The 19,985-nt window shown below is 45.9% G+C and overlaps 1 long non-coding RNA gene across 1 annotated transcript in view; it reads right to left on the bottom strand.

Moving 5' to 3' along the window:
- Positions 1–18,044, bottom strand: part of LOC135383410 (uncharacterized) — a 92,323-nt gene extending 74,279 nt beyond the window's left edge. Inside the window, exon 1 of the long non-coding RNA XR_010419858.1 lies at positions 17,989–18,044. This is a non-coding gene — a long non-coding RNA (uncharacterized LOC135383410). The remainder of the gene's footprint in view (positions 1–17,988) is intronic.
- Between the last annotated feature and the right edge of the window lie 1,941 nt (positions 18,045–19,985).

Below are 19,985 nucleotides of genomic sequence, written 5' to 3'. Positions count from 1 at the left end.
CGCTTTCTGTATTCCTTTAATGTTAGATTATGCGCCCGAATTTCCTGGTAATACTTTTCCTATGCAGTTAAAAAAAATTATATGCTATTTTGTTACTTTGTATATGAGATTTACATCAAATGCCTGACTACGATCAACCAATAAAAGTCAAAACAAGAGCAGAATAGAATAGAAATAGAAAGAAAAAAAATGGAAACGTAGGTTGCACTGGTGCGACCAGCTGTTCCAGGACGCTTGACGTGTGGAAGCACTGCATGAACAAAGCAAAACAAAACAAGATCCGGAACATGCAGCGTCTCAACTATCCAACCCCCGAGGAACATAGCCACAACAGGCTGTGCACAAAAGTAGTTCCTGTGGGCGATATATTACGGTTTACTCAAATAAAACAAGTACACGGCTAGCAAAACTTGTACGCTATAACGTTATATTGTTATTATTATTATTATTCAAAGACCTGCTGTCAAGGTAATGCATTCAGTTTGCCGGAATAAGTTTACCGAACTGACTCGCTTGTATGAACGCATTAACTTTGGCATTTTGATTTAGCTTTGTTTTTCTCTTAACCGAGCAAGTGGCCTGTTGCTTCTGCAGAGGCACGATCAACCGGAGTTCCGGTATAATTGATAGCAAGGGTCCTATTGATTCTGCCGAATGGCCGAATGCCAGCCCAAATTAGGCCTCACGGCAGGAGGTCTTTACTTTTTTTTTTTTTTTTTTGTTATCGGCGGTGTCGCTCTCGGTGGACACATGCCAGAGATGGGTTCTACTGTCGGGGATGGAACGCCGGGGAGATGTTAGACCTAGGTCGATGTGGCATGGGATTGCATCGGAGCCATTCTCCCATAGTCGATACCCTCGAAGAGTGATTGCGGTGTTAACGATTTCACATGCGTTTGCTTGGGGTCGTTTGTTTTTCTATAACATCGTAAAACGTGAGAGGGTATTACACGGGCACGGACGAGCAACGCAGGACGTGCTCTTTTGTCTGTAAATTGTATTAGTGCACGTTAGGTCCTATTGATTTTTTGAGTTCAGTAGTAGGACTGCGAAGCAACTGTGGCTATGAGCGGCGTACACATGGAGAGGACAGCAGGAAGGAGTGGGGACACGGGGGGTTAGCATGCGTCCTGGGCCGACTTCAGGTGGGACTGCGCCAACGTTCGTCTGGAAAGTCTTTGGAAAACCTCAGACAGTACAGCCGGTGGTAGGATTCAAACCCACCACCTTCCAGTCTTCAACACGGCCTTGGCTACCAGCAACGAGCGGGACGCCTTAGCACGCTCGGTCATGCCGCTGGTGCTCTTTTATCGGTAACCCATACTGGCGCACCAGACGGCTACGAAGAGAACTGATTACATCGTTTTATGTTCAGGACACCGAAAAAAAAAGAAAGAAAAACGTGTGTCACATGCCCTTGGTGCTATTCCCACATGAAATCAAATCAGTCACAGGGTGAGCTGGGAAGATAGCTGCAGCATGCGGTGGCTTTGTAAAATCAATCGAGGTTCGACGCTCGTCCCGTGTTTTATGCTGGTGTTGGTGTTGGCGAAAAAATAAAATAAAGGGGGATATTTCATGTTCCCGACTGTTTCTTTGTATCGTTCCGTGCCGTGTTTATCATGCCAAGAATACAACCGGCACGACCAACATGTGGCTCTCGCTGCTTGATTTTCTGTTTTATTTCTTTGCACGTGGACGACACAGTTGACACATCTTATGTTCTTATCGCATCATAAAAAATTCGTGGAAAAGCGGCAGCGATGTTCCCTGCGGCACCAGTACTTCGGCGTCTTCAACAACTATAACACCAACTAAATAATGAATGATGATCTCAAGGGGTGTCGGCTGCTTCACCTCTGTGCGTGCAGATCCTATGAAACCTTAGCTCCCATATAAAATGATCACAGGTTCAATTTCAGGTTCCAAAAGTGGAAGTTCGGTATGCTTGGCAATCAAACTATCGCTCATGAACAGAAACGAAACCACCTGAACCTCGAAAAAGGGTGCACACCCGCATTTGAGCACCATGTCTGACCCACATCGAGCGCCGTGGCACCAGTCATACAGGCGCAAAAGGCGTTCACGTTACAGTGCGGTAACCCATAAGCTTTCATTTTACGTTCGAACTGAGTTTCCCCTACGACAGCATTACCTCCTTGAAATATTTCCAGCAATTGTGCTTTAAAAATCAACATTTTTATTACGCGAAGATAGGTTATTGCTGCGCCGGTTTTGGTGTTGTCTGGTGCAACGCGCCGGGTGAGAGGTTACTAAATAATCACTGGTTTCAAGCGATATGTTGCACTGCACTGCCTCAAAGATTTGGGAACCCATGGTTCACTCTGTGTTCACCATCTCTGACTCTGCATGCCTCTGCGTTACGCATGACAGTACGTGGAATACGAGCGCAACATACGATGAATGTCGCAGAGGCGAATTTTTTTTCCAGCGCCACGAAAACTACAGTAAAAAAAAAAAAGAAAAGAAACTCAATTTAACTTGAATTAACTTTTTTTAACAAATTAAGGGGGAAAACTCCTCTTCGGTGCATTAGGTAAAAACAAAAGTGAAAAGTCATCGACTAAACGGGAGCGTGTTGAATAAATTACGAATCAGCAACATATCAGGACGTGGCTTACAACTTGATACTTGAGAGAGAGAGAGATAATACCTGTTTATTTACAAACATTGGAACTGAGTGACACCCTTGAGGGGTCTGCTGCTCCATTTCTTGAAAGCGTTTCAATAACGCATGAATAAAATATACACACAGAACAGAAAGCACATGCGACGCATGTGACATGACACGCACGACACACGCATACACACAATAAATATATACATGACATGGGATGTGAGGTACATCCCGGTGCTGTTGTGATGTAATTTACATAAGGGTTAGTATCGGGTGATAATACGGGAGTCTTTTAAATAGTTGCAGAATGCTGTTAATGCGGTCGTCTGATGCGATTCATTTTGCCAGGCTCCAATGATCTTCACGAAAGAGAGAGGTCGATCATCCAGCTTAGCGAGCGTGCTCTCAAGCCTTGATCGTTCTGTAGAGTACTTTTGGCACTGCATTATTATGTGTAGTGTGTCTTCAGTGGTGCCACACGTAGGGCAGTCAGTGGAGGCCGATGGTCTGCAGCGATTCACAACACTGTTGGTTAGTAGCACACCCAGGCGAGTTCGGTGGAGGGCTGTCTGTAAGCTTCGTGGTACGTTCCGTGGAGGCGTAAAGGCTAGGTCTGGGTCTATGAAGGTTAAGTAGTCTGATGAACGAAGATAGGATTTCCACAGTTTGACTGATTTTTCCTTAGTAGTTTGAGTGAGGAGACATTTCGCATCCTCTGGTGTGAACGGTATGGACGACACAGTTGCTTGGCTGTGAGCCATTCTTGCTGTGGCGTCCGCAGTTTCGTTTCCTGGTATGCCACAATGGGAGGGAACCCACTGGAGCGTAACTGTTTTTCCACTATTAACTATATCTTGATGGGCAACATAAATTTTGTAGACTAGGGAGTTGTTCATGTCCGGGAATTGTAGCGATTGGATTGCAGGTTTCGAGTCTGTGCAGGTTATCCAGATGGGGTTGTCTGTTGTGCTGATATGTTTGAATGCCTTGTATATAGCGTAGAGCTCTGCGTTTGTTGAGGAGGTCTTGTGTGACAGCCTATAGCCTTCTGTGAGAGACGCACAGTGTATGGCACTAGAGGATCCTGTGTCGGTACATGACCCGTCCGTAAACATCTTCTCAGCCTCTGAGTAAAAGTCGTGAAGATAGGCGATCGTTGACCTCTTCAGAACAACTGCCGGTGTGTCCATTTTCTTTTTGATCCCAGGGATATCTAGAGCTGTTGGGACAGGTTGAAGTGTCCAAGGAGGAAAGGGTCGGTGGAAGTCCTTCATTCGATGTCTGGGAAGATTCTGAGCAAGGTCGTGAAAGCATGTGTGTAATGTTGAACGGTTTCGCTGTTGAAGCTTGGATACTAGAGGATGAGAACTATGTCTGGTGATCAGTCGAATGATGTGTCTTTGAGACTCCTGGTCGCGGAGAACTTTTATTGGAGGTTCCCTAGCTTCTGCAAGGACCAGATTTGTTCGCGTCAGTCTTGGTAGCCCAAGTATGGTGCGCTGACTTTGAGCGATGATAGACTGAAGCTTCTTCTCTTGAAAGGGCGAGAGACCATGTATGACAGGGAGGCTGTATGACAAGGTTTGTCTGATTAGGGAACGGTGAAGAGTGCGAAGAGCTGTGGTGTTTCCTGATCGGTATCCTCCCAGTGCTCGTATGATATTAAGATATGGTTTGGTCCGGATACGTATGCGCTCTATTTCGTCTGTCCAGGTTAGATTTCTATTAAGTTGTATGCCGAGGAACTTGTGTTTTGTTACACGCTTGACTGGCTTCCCTTGAAGTGTTAATTCAAACTTTGGTAGTCGTTTAGCAGTGAATGGCAGGTACACTGTTTTCTCCGGAGATACATCCATCGCTCTCTCTTCAAGGAAGAGCTCAATCGATGTCAGGGCGTACTGGAGCTTGCTCTTCAGGTGTCTTGCCTGTATACCACTTGCCCAGAAGCAGATATCATCTGCATATACCGTGCACTGTACTGTAGACGGCAGTACTTTGATAATCTGAGCCATCAGGACGTTAAAGAGAGTGGGGCTGAGAACTCCACCTTGAGGAACACCCTGAGATGTCTGGTGGCGGTGAGAATCTCCCTTATTCGTTCTCATGAAGATTGTTCTCCCGGTCAGGTAGTGCTCAATCCATCGGATAGTGCTCAATCCATCGGATAGTTTTGCCATCGACTCCCAGCTCCAGTAGGGCTGCGAGTATGTGCGCGTGGCTGGCTGTGTCGAAGGCCCTTCGAATATCCAGGAAAACTGCTATTACAATAAGCTTATTGGCTTTTGCTTGTTGAACGTATGTGACTAAGTCTATCACGCAATCCATTGTGCACCGCGCTCGACGAAATCCAGCAAGTTGTTCTGGTAAGCTTTTGTTTTCTTCAAGGTACCATTTGAGTCGGTTATTAATGATGCGTTCCATGGTTTTTAGTAAACAGCTGCTGAGACATATGGGGCGATATGATTCTGTCAGACCTTGCTGCTTCAGTGGCTTGAGGATGGGGATGACTGTTGCCTCGTTCCACTGTGGTGGAATAATAGAAGTCTCCCAGCTGGTGTTAAATATTTGCAAAAGTACTTTTGTGGCCTTGGGGCCCAGATTTGCTATACACTGATAGGTGATGCCGTCTGGTCCAGGGGATGTTTTCTTTTTCAGTGATTGTCTAATTGCAGTTTGAAGTTCTTGGAGTGTAAAGGGACAATCTAAGTCTTGATTTGGTTGTCCTGCTTCAATCCGTAGTTTTATCAGTGCCATCCTCTGTGAATGTTGATGAAGTATACTTGTATAATTTTTTGATTTGGCTGTAATGTCCGCGAGGAACCTGTCTGCAACCTCCACGTCTGTTAAATTGTTGAGTATAGCAATTGATTTGAAGGGATTCGTTTGAAGAGGTATTGAGCGCAGGCTCTTGACGACCTGCCACATGCGGGTAATGGGTGTCGAAACTGTGAGGCTGGAGCACATTTCTTTCCAATGAATGTTTGCGAGGCGTTTGAGATGCTTCTTGACGCGGGCCTGGATAGCACACGCTTCTCGCCAGTGTTCGATGTCTCCTGTTCGCCGATATTTCCGTTCTGCGCGTCTTCTTATTGCTCGGAGCTTTTCAAATTGTGTATCAATTTTTGAGTATTTCATGGGGATAACTGTGGCCTTGGAGGTGGCTTTTAGATTTTCCTTGATGGTTTCTGTAAAATCAGAAGCGGTTGTCTCAGTCTTCAACGTCGATGTGTTCTTCTTCCTGAAGGCCTGCCAGTTATATAGCATGGTGGTGCGTCGCAGTGTAGAGCGATGTACCTTAATATGGCTAATTAGGATCGGGATATGATCGCTACCTCGATGTTCCAGGTCAGTTGACCAGGTCAGATCATTTGCTAGATCCCGTGAGCATATGGAAAGATCCAAGACACTGGAGTATGAGGTGCCTCGACGGTAAGTCGGCGACCCATCGTTTAATATGCACATGTCGTACTCTGATGTTATGGCGTCAATAATTCTACCTCTCTGACTGGTTTTTGATCCTCCCCACAGTGGCGAGTGAGCATTAAAGTCTCCGCAGAGCAGATACGGTTCTGTGAGGCGGCTAAGAAGAATGTCTATACAAGACTTGTCTACCTTAGCTTTGGGATGTATGTAGATGCTCACAATTATGAAGGTATTTCCCATTAGTGTGATTTTACAGGCAACATAATGAATTCCATTTGTTGAGTTAGAAGTAATCAGTACTTGAGGGATATCCCTCCGAATGGCCAGTATTGCTTTTGATGATGCCGGTGCCGAGAGGTGGATTTGATACTGTGATAGGCGGCAAGATGGGCCTACATCGGCTTCAGAAAGTGCTAATATTGGAATAGGTTGTCTGTAGAGAAAGTTTCTTATGTCAGCAATTTTGTCTTTGAGGCCGTTACAATTCCACTGCAGGATACTTGTTTTGGTGTAGATGCTACTCATTCCGCAGTCTTCTAAGAATTTGCATTAGCTGTGTCTCAAATGAGAGCATCTGTTTGACTTCTGGTAGGTTTTGAGCGTTGGGGATTGCTGCTACGACTGCCTTGAGCGCTGCCATGAGGAATGGAATGATCGATAGGACTAGTGATGCCTCTGATTGCTCTTGTGAGGCGAACGGTGGTGGCGGTGGTGGTGGTGTTTTGGGGGGCGGCCTTCGTGGAAGTGGAGGTGGAACTTCCTTTGGGGCATGGCCGGGCTGTGCGTCCAGTGTGAGTTGAGATGACTTTGTGGTCCTCTTCTTGGGGAAACGTTGGGGGAGTGGTGGATAGTCCTTGTAGTATGTGTGAGGCGTTGGTGCTGACTTTGGCACTGAGACAGATGACTTTGGCACTGAGACAGATGGAACTGAGATAGATGACACTGCTCGCGGTGCTTCAAGTTGATCTTTGAACACGGGAACTGTATCCCTCCTTTTCCAGTGGTCTTCTTCGCATGCTCCAGCCCTGACTGCTTGAACCGCTACGCGACGTTTAGGGCAGCCCCCATATGTGGCAGCGTGCGGCCCATTGCAGTTGGCGCATTTTCTTTCTCTTCGATTGGTGCATGTCTTGTGCACATGGGGCCCGGAGCAAATTTTGCACCTTTGTGATCCCCGGCAGTTCTTTGCTAGGTGACCATATCGAAGGCACTTGAAGCATTGTGTGGGACTGAAGAATTCCGACACTTGGTAAGTGTCGAACCCCAGTGTAACTGAGTCTGGCATTTGCATATCGGACCTGAACGTTATGATAACGTTCTGTGTATTCCTTGCAACGGAGGATCCATCTTCATTAATCTTGAAAAGCCGTTGCCTATGTACTTCAACGGCCCCCGCATCCCTCAGGAACTCTAGAAGTTGTTCATCTGTGTACGGTGTGCGAACTCCGGTTATCTTCCCGATGTTCCGCGCATATGAGTCTGGAACTCTCGTCGTGACCGCGACACCAGCGATGCTTGTTAATGCCAAGAGGCTTTTGGCTGCAGGTAATGATGATACTGTGATAATAAGCGAGCCATCTGTCGCGATCCTATGCGTCTTGATCTTTTCTTGGGCTGCCATCATGACCTCTTTCGCTATAGAGTTGGGGTTTACACGGATGAAAGAGTCGTCTGAGCGGACTGGTCTTAATATTACAGGGATTCCTGGCTTCCTGGATTTCTTATAGATTACTGTTGTGAATGGCTCATCAGCGTCCATTTCTGTACGTTCATCGGAGTTCGCATTGTTCGGATTCCCGACACTGATGATTGTACTAGTGGTAGAGTGGTCCGAGTCGTATTCTTCATACTGATCAACCCGCGCTCGCTTTGCGGCTGTTTGCTTGCATAAAAGCTTCTGACGAGTACCTTCAGTCACTGTTTCTTTTGGCATTGAGACTGACATTTCTGTTGTCACTGCTTGCAATGTAGCCATTAGCCTGTTTGGCTAACCATTCGGTTCGTGGGGTAAAGCAGCAGTCGAACACACGTCGAACTGTGCGACAGTTTTTCGCCGCAGCGCTCGCTGCAGAAGCGGCGCCGTGGATCGCAGGTGCTTGGTGAGAACAAGTACACCTTACTTGAAAAGGCAATTGAGTAGAACAAGCAGCCGTGAGAATATAGGCCTAACGAGGAGCGCTGTGCTGACACGTCTGTATTCGTCTCGTCGTCGTCGTTTTTTTCACTTGATACTTGATGAATAATAATAGATTGATGAAATGAATGTATTCGTCTCGTCGTCGTCGTTTTTTTCACTTGATACTTGATGAATAATAATAGATTGATGAAATGAATGAATTGATGAATAATAATTGTAAAATACCTACACCATGGCTTCACTAATGGCCTGGTAATACTCACTTGATACTTGATGAATAATAATAGAGAGTATTACCAGGCCATTAGTGAAGCCATGGTGTAGGTATTTTACAACCCATCGCAGTGTCGTGTGACATATAATAATATTCGTTGATTGGCTGCGGTAGATCGGGCACTTCGAAGATGACGTTATCGACCGTTACCGTGTTGATGAAAGTAACAGTATACTAGTGGTTCGGTTTTGGTTTCAAAATGCGCGCAAAGACATCCATGAGGCTCGACTTAGGCTTTTACCCTACAGTCTCACAACAGAACTTCACCGCATAGCACGTCCCCAACCATTGCCATGAATGATAGGGTTACCGCTTCTGATTCGATGAGCAATTTAAAGGAGCTCGCAAAAAAAAAAAAAAAAAGAACTATACTTCACAGTTAAAGGTATACCGCAAAGCAACAGACGGACAGTTTATGTTGGCGCCGTAGTTTAACAGTTTGTTGCTTGTAAGCACATTTCGGAACCGACACTGAACCCCAACCGAAAACAACCAAAAACCCGTATTTTTCGCTGAATGGGAACTGAACCGAAGCAAAATATCTTTTTTGCTCGCGTTGAATTGAACCGAAACAGAACCAAACTAAATTGGAGCGGTTACTGGTTCGCGGAACGATTCAGACGTAATGTGCGTTGTGAGAGATCGGAACTACGATTTACACAGCGAATTAAACCATGTTGTCAAAAAAAAAAGAAGAAATCGAAACCAAAACTGAACAAAACAAAACTGCAACACAAGCGCGCGAGATATTTCCTACTCGCAGCTGTTGCGTTTATTCAGTTGTGTTGGTTCTGAGGTCGTCCTTTTGGCAGTTGTAGGATTCCCTGTGCGCCATTTTTGTCGGCCCGCAACCCCAAGTTTTCATTTAAGACTGTAAATATGACGGCCAGTCCCTAAGCAAGATGTAACAATGTGTATACGATGAGTGACCATAGAGAGTACAGTATGCCACCATAACGTTGCACCTGACATGCGCATCTGTAACACGCAGTGTTGCTGTGAACAACTGCTGTGTCGGCAACAGCAACAACAAAAGTCATTTGTAAGGTGTGCTTGCTTTCAACCCATGGCAATCTGCTCAGAATGAACTCGCATGAATCAGTTCGAACCGATATTTTGTGCTGCTGCGGAGCTGAACGCGAACCGAACCAATATGCCTGAACCCGAACCGAACCAAAAAAAAAAAGAACTTCCGACCCCTGCTCTTAATATTCCGAATCTGTTAGCAAAATTGCTGTTACAGAGCTCAGGGCGACATTTGGTGGGAAACAATCCCCAATTTGTCAGGCAACAGTGACTGGTGTGCGCGAGAATGATTTGCTCACGGACTACAAAGGAAGTGACCGATCTCGACGATAAACATGGCCCGCAGTCACCGTATAATATCCGACAACTCCGCGTCGCGCAGGTGCTCTGGCGGTCTCGATTTGAACCTTGCAGTGCTTTATTATTGTGCACAAAGCATACAAAGTACAAGTTAAGCATTACTTGAGTGCAAGAGGAAGGACTCAAGGGATATTTTTATTTCTTTTTTTATCGTCACTGCTATAGTTCTCCAGCTTTGAACTCTTAAATTTCAGCAGCCTTTCGCAGTGTTGTATAGTGTTCTCACGATATCAAAAAATATCCAGTTCGCGTAGTTTAGGTGCTCCCTGATTATTACTGGTGTATGTGCTACCAGACACTCCATGACTATTTTAATTGATTTTTTTTTCAGGTATTATACAGGGTGGTCCACCAACCATGATAGAAATTCATAGTAAAAAACGTAGCCCCGGAGGGACATGCAGTCAAGGAATATTTTCTGCCAATAACTTTTGCCACATATTGGTAACATTTTTATTTCATTCAATTGACGGAAAGTTAATTTCTTGAATTGAACTCCGAAATTTCTCAAGGTAACATCACGTTTTCTTTGCGGAAATGGGTTCCCCGTGGTCATTTTACTCAGTATAGCACATAATCCCACTCGTAATGCAATGGGAATTGCCGAAATAAATTCACCGAAAATCCGTGGAAATGAGACTTTGGCTCCGCCTCTTTTTCGACGGCTCGTAGTTTGAGCGCGAAGCTGCGAAGAAAGGAGGTTACATTGACACGCCACACCAGGGGGGAAAGGGTTACAAGCCTTACCCACGGAACAAATACGCGCGGTGAGTGCGGGAATCAGAGCTATCTTATCAAAAATGACGTCACCCGACGGCTTGTAACCCTTTCCCCCCTCGTGTGGCGTGTCAATGTAACCTCCTTTCTTCGCAGCTTTGCGCTCAAACTACGAGCCGTCAAAAAAGAGGCGGAGCCAAGGGCTCATTTCCACGGATTTGGGGCGAATTTATTTGGGCAATTGCCATTGCATTACAAGTGGGATAATGTGCTATACTGAGTAAAATGACCGCGGGGAACCCATTTCCGCAAAGAAAACGTTAGGTTGCCTTGGGAAATTTCGAAGTTCAATTCAAGAAATTAACTTTCCGTCAATTGAAATGCAATAAAAATGTTACCAATATATGGCAAAAGTTATTGGAAGAAAAATATTCCTTGACCGCATGTCTCTACGGGGCCTACGTTCTTTACTATGAATTTCTATCATGGTTGGTGGAGCATCCTGTATACTCACGTAACGCAGTCTCCAACGGTTGATAACCTCAAAGGTCGCGCACATAATACAGCAATTTTGGCATTATGAAACCAGCAGGCTACGGCGTCACTAATTATATTTAATCTAATTATCTTATCGCGGCGCAGATCTAATTATACGTAAGAGCAAACAAAATCAAGCTGAAAAACGCTCATATTCCGAAGAATTTATAAAAACTGCGTTTATATATGAAATTTACAAAAAGGGCAACGTAATGGGAACTTCCCCTGAACTAGAGGGGGAAGAAATAGGAGTGGGCTGTCTGGGTTTATATTCTCTGGCTCAAAGGACTTAACCACAATGTTTCAATGTACCATCATGTAGAACTTGGCTGTGTGATCACACACACACACAAGTCATCACCTCTTATTTCTTCATACTTATCGCACTAATTAATTTTGAACACTTTTAGAAACGTTCGCAAAGAACAAAGTTGGAGTCGGCCCCGGTTTCGCGGACAGTCGTCACGTGATATTGAAATACAATGTAACGCATTGGAGACAGGTCACTAATACCTTCATACTTTTTTTCAGAACAACAGTAATTCTTTGGAAGTTTGGTTTAAACGGTTACCAGTTGTAGCGTCTGAGTTCCGTGCTGCGAGATGATTTGCGCCATCTGTTGGCCTTTTTCTCTCTCCGCGTCTCTGTGTCGTCTGCCTCGCATCCAAGTGATTTAAACGAATGTTTGGCTTGTGTTCTTGTGTTCCGGAATACACAAACCGTGCAACTTCGCAATGAAATGCTTACTGCACTCACGAGAAACGCAATATCTCGTCTGATGTATCGTCTAGTTGCTCGCGTTCTCAATAGATGGCGCACGAGTCGCCTCAGGGTCAGAGCCGTGTATTGGGAGGCTCTATGCACGGCTCTGCCTAGGTTTAGCGTGCCTGAATACTAGCTCCCTCTGTGTGTGCAGAGGGAGCTTGCATTGAGGAACCCTACTCAGGGTTGTGGCGCTTCTGGAGTCCGCTAGCTTGCTTTGCGTAGCAGTCTTTGAATTTCGATTGTTGAAAATATGCTCAATATACAGCACAACTATTACGTATCTGAAGCGTTCAAGTTACAAGCTTTCAGAAAAACATTTATTTATAAAACATACATTTATTAAAACGTTTATTCTGGGTTACCATTCACTTTACGGTTCCTTTAAAGATCACTGCAGGGGGTGTCTGCTTTGTAGTCAGGAAATTGAAACATATTTTCTCCCTTAAAGAAAGCGATAGAATTTCGGACTTAGCATAATGACAGGTATAGACATCACCCTCCACAAAAGTCTACGTAGTCAAAGTTTGGAACGGCGAGGTATTGACACTCTTGAATTGTGCTCTTGGGGAAGACGATTGAGAGTTCGCTGGAAGAAGATGCACGACGAGTGACCAAACAGCCGAACACACCGCCACTACCAGATTGCCTACATTCTCACTCTTGTACCGTCCGTGTATAGTCGCTGGTTTCATGACACGACCAGCGATGCGAATACGCAGAAAGAAAACTGCAAAAGGCGTGGTTATCAACTTCGCACAGCGTGCACCTCACGCACCTTGCCGCGTTCTGCCACATGCTTTTTGATTATACGTCCCAATCAAAAATGCACGCCCATGCCCCAGATAATACCGCATTAGGCTCCTTTTTGCGCTCTCGCATATTCATGAGCCGGCTCCATGAAACACAGCCTTAACGCATGCATCGTAGTGTCAGTTTCGACGATATTGTTTTTATCACACCGCTGTCAGTACCACCAGTAACGAAAGCAAAGTAGCGCTAATGAGAGTGTCTTTTTTTTCTCTCTCTCTCGTGAAACGGCACCAGTGTAAAAGAGGATGCACGTGATTGATGTCGACATCAATAATATGCGACGCCAGGCCGGCAGGAAAGGAGCCAATGGAGACCTAAAACAGTCGTTAGGTCCCCTTCTCGATACACGAGTAAAACAAAAAACGAAAAAGAGAAAACGTTCACGAGGTGATTCCGGGAGAGCTTTTTGTGTATCACGTCGGCGATCGTCCCTCTCGGTGTAATTACCACTGTAATCACGATCGGGAGTGGTGTGCGTTAATGGTTACGCTGCTTAAAAAACACCGACGGTGGCGTTGGCTGAAACAATTCCCGGGAATCGAGAGTGAGGTGGGAAAAACGCATCATTCTGCATGCAGCGTGACGATTCAATTGGCGTGCGCTAGGCGAGACACGGGAAATTTATATTTACCCAGATGGACAGACTACAGTTTTTACGTGTTTTTTATCTTTCCGCGGTTTTCTTTCGGGGGAACAAATGTGCTGTTGGAATGCAGGTAACGAATCACATGCGCCGCCATTTGCGTCCTGTTACATATGGGGTGCATACCGTACGCGTGAGTAACGGCAACTCGTATATACACGGGTCCAAGATGTGTCTTCATACTTGTGGGAGGAATCTGTTGCCTTCTGCAGTTCTATTTCTTCTTGCATGTCTCGCACACAAAGAAGAAAGCTATTTTTGCAAACAATTATTAGCATTTCTACTTATATGTTTACGTTTACGCGGGCTGTTCAGGCGTTTCGAATACGCAGAAGCGCCTAGTGATGCTGTTATTCTTTTCTTTCTTTTTATAATTTTTGTGTGTCTCGTTGGGTCCACCTTTGTGTACTCTTGTGTTTGCGGTTTCATTTTGCTTTTATAGGAAGAAGAAAATACCCATTCTACCATTCGACCATCACCCATGCCCATTAAACTGCTGAATCTTGTCTGAAATCTCTAAATTGTCTGAAATCGAGGCACATCAATACGCACACACCTTACGTGTAAATCTACTCCAATTAAGGCTAGTTTACACTGTTGCGTTTTACACTTGTGTCTAAAGCTTGCGTCTACATGCTTCTCATCGTGGAACGGGTTCACGTTGTCACGTTCGTAGTCCTCGTCCAGATCGTAGGGCTGCTGCTGCAAAGTTTGCACAGCGCCATTTCGGGCCCAAGCGGCCACGAATCCAACAGTAGGTAGTTTCATCAGCAGGTTCTGCATGGTGTTTCAAGCAGTATGGCGCCAGGGGAAGCTACAAAACTTGTAGGAAACCAACAGAAAAAGCGCTGCATCTTTCCAAGTGCGAACAACTCGAGACCGTGTGTTTCAAACTGCCGCGTCGTCTGCCAAACTACCGCGTGTTACATGTTTTGGGGCGCTGGTGTTGCTGCTCGCTCGCGCCACCTGGCCCGCAGAAACAGGTCTGTTACGTTCCTCCAAGGAATGAGCGCCGTTCACAGCGCACTCGCTAGGGAGAAAAGAGAAACGCCGCAGTCCCCGTGTGCATGCTCCCCGCGCATACAGTGCGCATGCACCATATCCTCCCCTCATATTGAGCACTTGGTTTGTGTGCTTGCGTCAAGAAAGTTGAAGTTGCCTCAACTCCTTCTGTTCCACTTGCGTACTGTGTTTGCAGAGGGCGGGGCTGTGTTGCCATGGCGACGATTCGCCGTAAGCGCACGCGCAACCGTAAACGCAGCAGTGTGAACCAGTGAACTTTACCCTCCACTATTACGTACGTAGAGGGAAGGAAACAAGACAGAGGGGAAAGCAGACGTTGGCGTCAATTCCCGTTAGTTGTGTATAGAGAAACCATCATCCCGAATGGCATTATTCTCTCCCGTGATTTGTTGAAGGAGGATACGCCTGTTAGCGACACATACGCAGTTATGTTAATTGCAACAAAAGGGTGTACGCCCAGAGCTTTCCACAAATCAGGACTGATTCAAGATTCAGGGACTATTTGCAGTGCTGCAGAGGAGTAAATTTCAGGAGCGGGGGACTAAAATGCGGAGTAAATGCAATCTATAGGAGACTAGCAGATCTCTAATTGCTCCACAACTTACTCTTTTCTTTTTTTCTTAGAGTGTAGTATAAAATGCATGGACACAGCCGAACGCGTAGACTGTCACAGGTGCATGCATATTACACGTTGAGAGCACATCCAAGCCGCTGTGTGTCCGGGCACGTACGAATGAAGTTACTTGAGGCGGACACGCTTAACGACGCACTAAGACAGTCGCAGGACGTGTGAATGAGGACGCTCTTCAGCGCTTAATGATGCACTGCATTTTCTAAGACGTCGTGCGCCTACCTCGGCGAGCTTTAATAATAGATGCACCCGCGAACGATCAGAAGACACAGTAATCACTGCTGTCCCACACAACTTCCTCCTCCTACCTAGGAACAACTGCGCGTGTCTGCTCACGCGGTTGTCCTCATGCCCACTGCGATATCAACCTAAATTACACTACGATGATTTGAGAGCGTTGAACAGTGCTGGACAAAAGTTTACGGAACACGCTCCGGCGCAATTCTTCCACAGAGTGACACTCTAGCAGCGAATGGTACCGTACGGACTTGCAAACACGTGACTGGGTTACCTAGGCACATGTCTATAAATCCGTAGCGTTCCATTCGCTCCTAGCATGTCAGTCTGAGGAAGGAATGCGCCGGAGCGTGTTTTGTAAACTTTTGTCTAGCACTGACCATTTTGCACCCTATCTTCAGGCTGTATAGTGCTGGTGGTATACTGTCAGGTCCAGGATCATTGCGAAATATCCAACGCATTATACATACGTAGACGTTCTCTTTTTCTTCTTTCGTAGCTGCTAACCTCCTGAGCTCTGCTTACTCTTTTACTATTCCAGTTGACGGGAATTCATTTCCCTTGCAATGTACATAAAAAAAGCATAAAGACAACTCAAGTGTCTGATTTTGACCTGTGTGCTTGCTGTTATTACAGTGCTGCTTGCTATTGTCGGTGGGGGGGGGGGGGGGGATATGTTTAATGCTGATCAAAAGAATAATTATCGTAGGGTTGTACAGTTATCAACGCTGTTGTCGTACAGCGTCATAGTACTTGACGAAGCGTGATGCGCTTACCGGTCGTTGTCGATTGAACCCTACACATAACGAGTTGTGCGACGTCGTGTTTTCAGTTTTTGTTCCACCACACCCGTAAACGGCTATTCAGTCCTCTACAACGTCACGGTTGTCATTTAGGTTATCCGCCGCTATTGTGACAGGGTGATCTTTTTCGCACGAGCGCCTTAATTCCCTAATAAACATGCGCCATGTAAGTGTTACTGCGAGCGAAGACTTCGACTCGTTCAAAACGAAAGCAATTTGAAGAACAATTACAGCTTCTAGTTCAGCAGCTTGCATTAAGTGTTGTACCCGCTGCCAAAACGAAGTAACGAAATACCGCTACACGCTACTCCACAAAAAAGTAGCGCAATACTAGCGTCGCTACAAATTTGAAAAAGTAACGCGATACCGCTGCGGCTACCAAATAAGAGTAACATAAATACCACGCCGCTGCTTTTCCTAGCCGTATCCTTCTGTAGGCAACACCTTACCGTATGCATATCGTTGCCGGAAATGTCTAACCACGGTGTAATATCTATGTTCCCTTATGTGCCCTAATTTTCCAAATGGACGGAAAGCCGCAAATTTATATTCCTAACTATTCCGTTGCGCTTACCGTATGGGCGTTTACTTCCACCTATCTGCAGCTCACCAATGAGCGAAGGCGCATCACTCCTCTGCTGTCGCCGTTGTTTTTTCCAGCATAGAAATCTTACGGAGAGAGGATAGAAGAACAGGCGTGGATTACTGGAGAAACGAGCTCAAGCAACAAATGTGCAACACCTCCTGGCTAACAGGAACTGCTCGGGATTCACTTCTGTACAAGATCGACGCAGAGTTACGCTTTCGAGTACCACCTTCCTTCACGCGACAAACGACGACTGTCCTACATAAGCTACGGCACAATGTACCGTACAGCGCACGTCTCCTCTTCAAACTTGGAAAGAAAGACTCTCCAAACTGTAGTGAGTGTGGCGTTGTAGAGGACGTAGAACACATCCTTCTCAGTTGTCGGAACTACGTCGATGCTCGAATGGCATTAGAGACGAGCCTTTCTTGTGTGGACTCCCGAGCCTTCGACATCGCGAAACTGTTAGGTCCGACAAGGCGCTGAGGGCACTTGAAGACTTCCTGCATACAACCGGGCTTATGGACATTCTATGACACGCTGAATGTGTGCTGTGTGTGACCTCAGTGATTCCCACATTTTACACTCACTTCGTCGGAACTATATGTTGAACTCCATTATCATCTCTGTTCTTCACTGGTCATCATCTCTTTGTTTCCTCGTCATCCCATCATCTGTTTGTTTTTTCTGTGTGTAAGTGTAACTGGGGCAGCCAGTGCGACTTCGTCGAAACTCGCATCCCCATTTTTTCTTCATCACGTCGCATCACATCAAAAGGCGGGGAGGAGGATCGGAGGAGAGCAAATAACTTGAACGGGGCTCTTCCCTCTCTCAATTCGCTCGGAGGCAGTCATATTGAATCAGCCGAGGAAACGTCGCGTATTTTTAGCCCGTGAAAGGAAGCGCAATTCCGAAACCTTTTGGCAACGCTTGCTCCGCTGATTCCGTTGGCTACGGATTTTGTCACTGTCCGCCCCTATCCAGGCTTGTAGCCTAAGCTGGTCGAGGGAGTGGCGGAGACCCCGTCCTCATGTGGCGTCCGTGCCGTGTCTGTTTTCTTCCTTTCTTTCAAATTTTAGGGTTTCATGGATTAACGCTGTGTGTTACTGCTCCAAAAACCCTTTTTTTGCGTTATATTTGGTGTATGCTTAGTGGGTTCTTTTTTTGCATGCCATGCGGCTACGGTAGCTGATTCAATATGGCCCTGTGTGCTTGCTGTTTCCCTAGCCTGTACGTCCCAGTTTCGAAGGTTTACTTCTAGCATACTCCTTAAGATTTCTATGTTTTCCAGCATGGCTGCCTCCGTTGAAAGCACGTTGAAAGAAGCTCTTATTGCTCGCTGCAGAAACGCTTTAGTACAACTCAAAGTATCACCTACCACATCACGGTTGCTCGTTCGTGGCTGTCGTGATTGGTGAAGCACAAGCGTTTTCCGTGAAGAACTCATGTGTCTGAACAGCGTGTCATACGACGACCGCCTCCGCACAGGGTCCGTACCGTTGTACCGCTCAAAGACCGGACGGAGATACTACATGCAGAAACGTGGTTTTATTTGGACTGCACTTGGCGATTTGATAGTATTTATAGTATTTAGCTTTGGCGACACTACAATCCTGTGGGAGCCACAAATATGAGAGAACTGAAGTTCTGAGGCTGGAACAACATAGAGAGGAGCTTAGCTCAATTGGTATAGCCCTGGACCGGCAATCCAGAAGATGTGGGTTCGAGTCCTACAGCCTGGCTAACCTTTTCAGTGACTTCCATCTTTCATCGAGCCACAAATAGATCTATCATTCTGTTGTGCCTTTCCAATAATGCACGTAGGACACCAAATCTGCTTCTATACAAATGACCCCCCGGGACAAACGTTCGTAATATTATTTGGCCAAAGAATCGCCACTAAAGCACGTATAGAACGCCATTAGATGTCACTAGTAGGATTGTAATGAACATCGTGTCCGATTGGCGCTGCTCGGAGAACATACTATCACGCTTGCTCAAGGTTAGATACCTCGCGAGTCTCGTATGGCTATTAATGTCACGTGACAGTCTGACGACTTTGACACATTATGCGCCCGACATTGCTTTTCGTCCAAAGGAATGAAAAATGTTACGACATGCAAGTTGTGGACGTGTGCTTTCTTTTCTTGTGCACACGCCACAGAAATCGATAGTATTCAATTTCCTGGGAAACATTAGGGAAAACGTCATTGTCTCATTTCTGTGGATCATGCAACGCAACAGGAAAGGTGTCTTCTCATCTTCAAAGCGTCATAATGTACCCCAGTCACAAAAAGGTCATGCGTAATGGCACACGTAGGAAAGACTGCCGAGACCCATTATTACTGATATGATCCCCATACACTCCAGCACAAAGTCAGTGAAGAAACATTATTCTGACACTAGACAAACGTAGAAAGAAGCGCAGCACAAGCACGGAGCCTGTTTATAATAACAATGTCTCTATGAGAACTCTGGATGGCACGCGCTACGCATAATGATTTAGTGATGTGGTTCCCGAGGACCTTATTCCACAATGTGTCATCCCGCTGAATTGCAATATTGATACGGAAACAAAAACGAGTTACACCTAAACTGCAAGCAAAAGACTTTGCGAATGCATAATTAATGAATCTCATACAAGCCACAGAGCCTGAAGTCATATACATTCATGAAGCCGGAATTTCTATTATTTTCCCGAACAGAGAAGGAAATCGCATGCATACGGAATGCGCTCCACTGGCAAAAACGTAAATTCCTGAGAATTTCAGAACTGTGTACGTTCCTTTTGTTTATCACCACCACGTGGGGTAGAGTATCGCCTCTGGCGATGAAACTCCCCATTCACCATCTTAAAATAAAGTTGTTGTTTTCCTTGCGGGTGAATTAAACTAGAAGAAAGATGGGACGCGTTCGCCACACTATTGATTCCGGAATTTGACTGCTCTTCGCTTCTAACCCTAACGCATTTCTTGCACTCTTTTCAAGTCACAGAAGCACTTAGACAACGTTTTTCTTACCTTCTTCGCGACCAACCCCCAGCAGCTCCCGATATAGTGCCTGGCTATCGAACAATGGTGCGCTGCTCCACGCGCACCTGTGCACTCTACACTATGGAATCGGGAACCGATAACGACATGTCGAACATAGAAACGATAACTAATTTGTATTCCACTGACAGCGATAACACTATTGAAGAGAACATGCAAAAGTGCAACATGAAGAGGCCAGCGACAGGCGATGATCCGTCAAGCGGCTTCAACACCCCTTCCGAAGAAGAAGGTGGGTACACCGAGATTAGGAAGAGGCGTCCCCGCAAAGCGACCGTGGGGAACGACAGAAGGATATACTCTCAGTACAGACGGAAGAACTGTT

This window comes from Ornithodoros turicata, chromosome 2 (assembly GCF_037126465.1).
Source record: "Ornithodoros turicata isolate Travis chromosome 2, ASM3712646v1, whole genome shotgun sequence".
Taxonomy (NCBI): domain Eukaryota; kingdom Metazoa; phylum Arthropoda; class Arachnida; order Ixodida; family Argasidae; genus Ornithodoros; species Ornithodoros turicata.
Note: the sequence above shows the minus strand (reverse complement) of the source record. Positions and strands in the feature narration are given on the sequence as shown.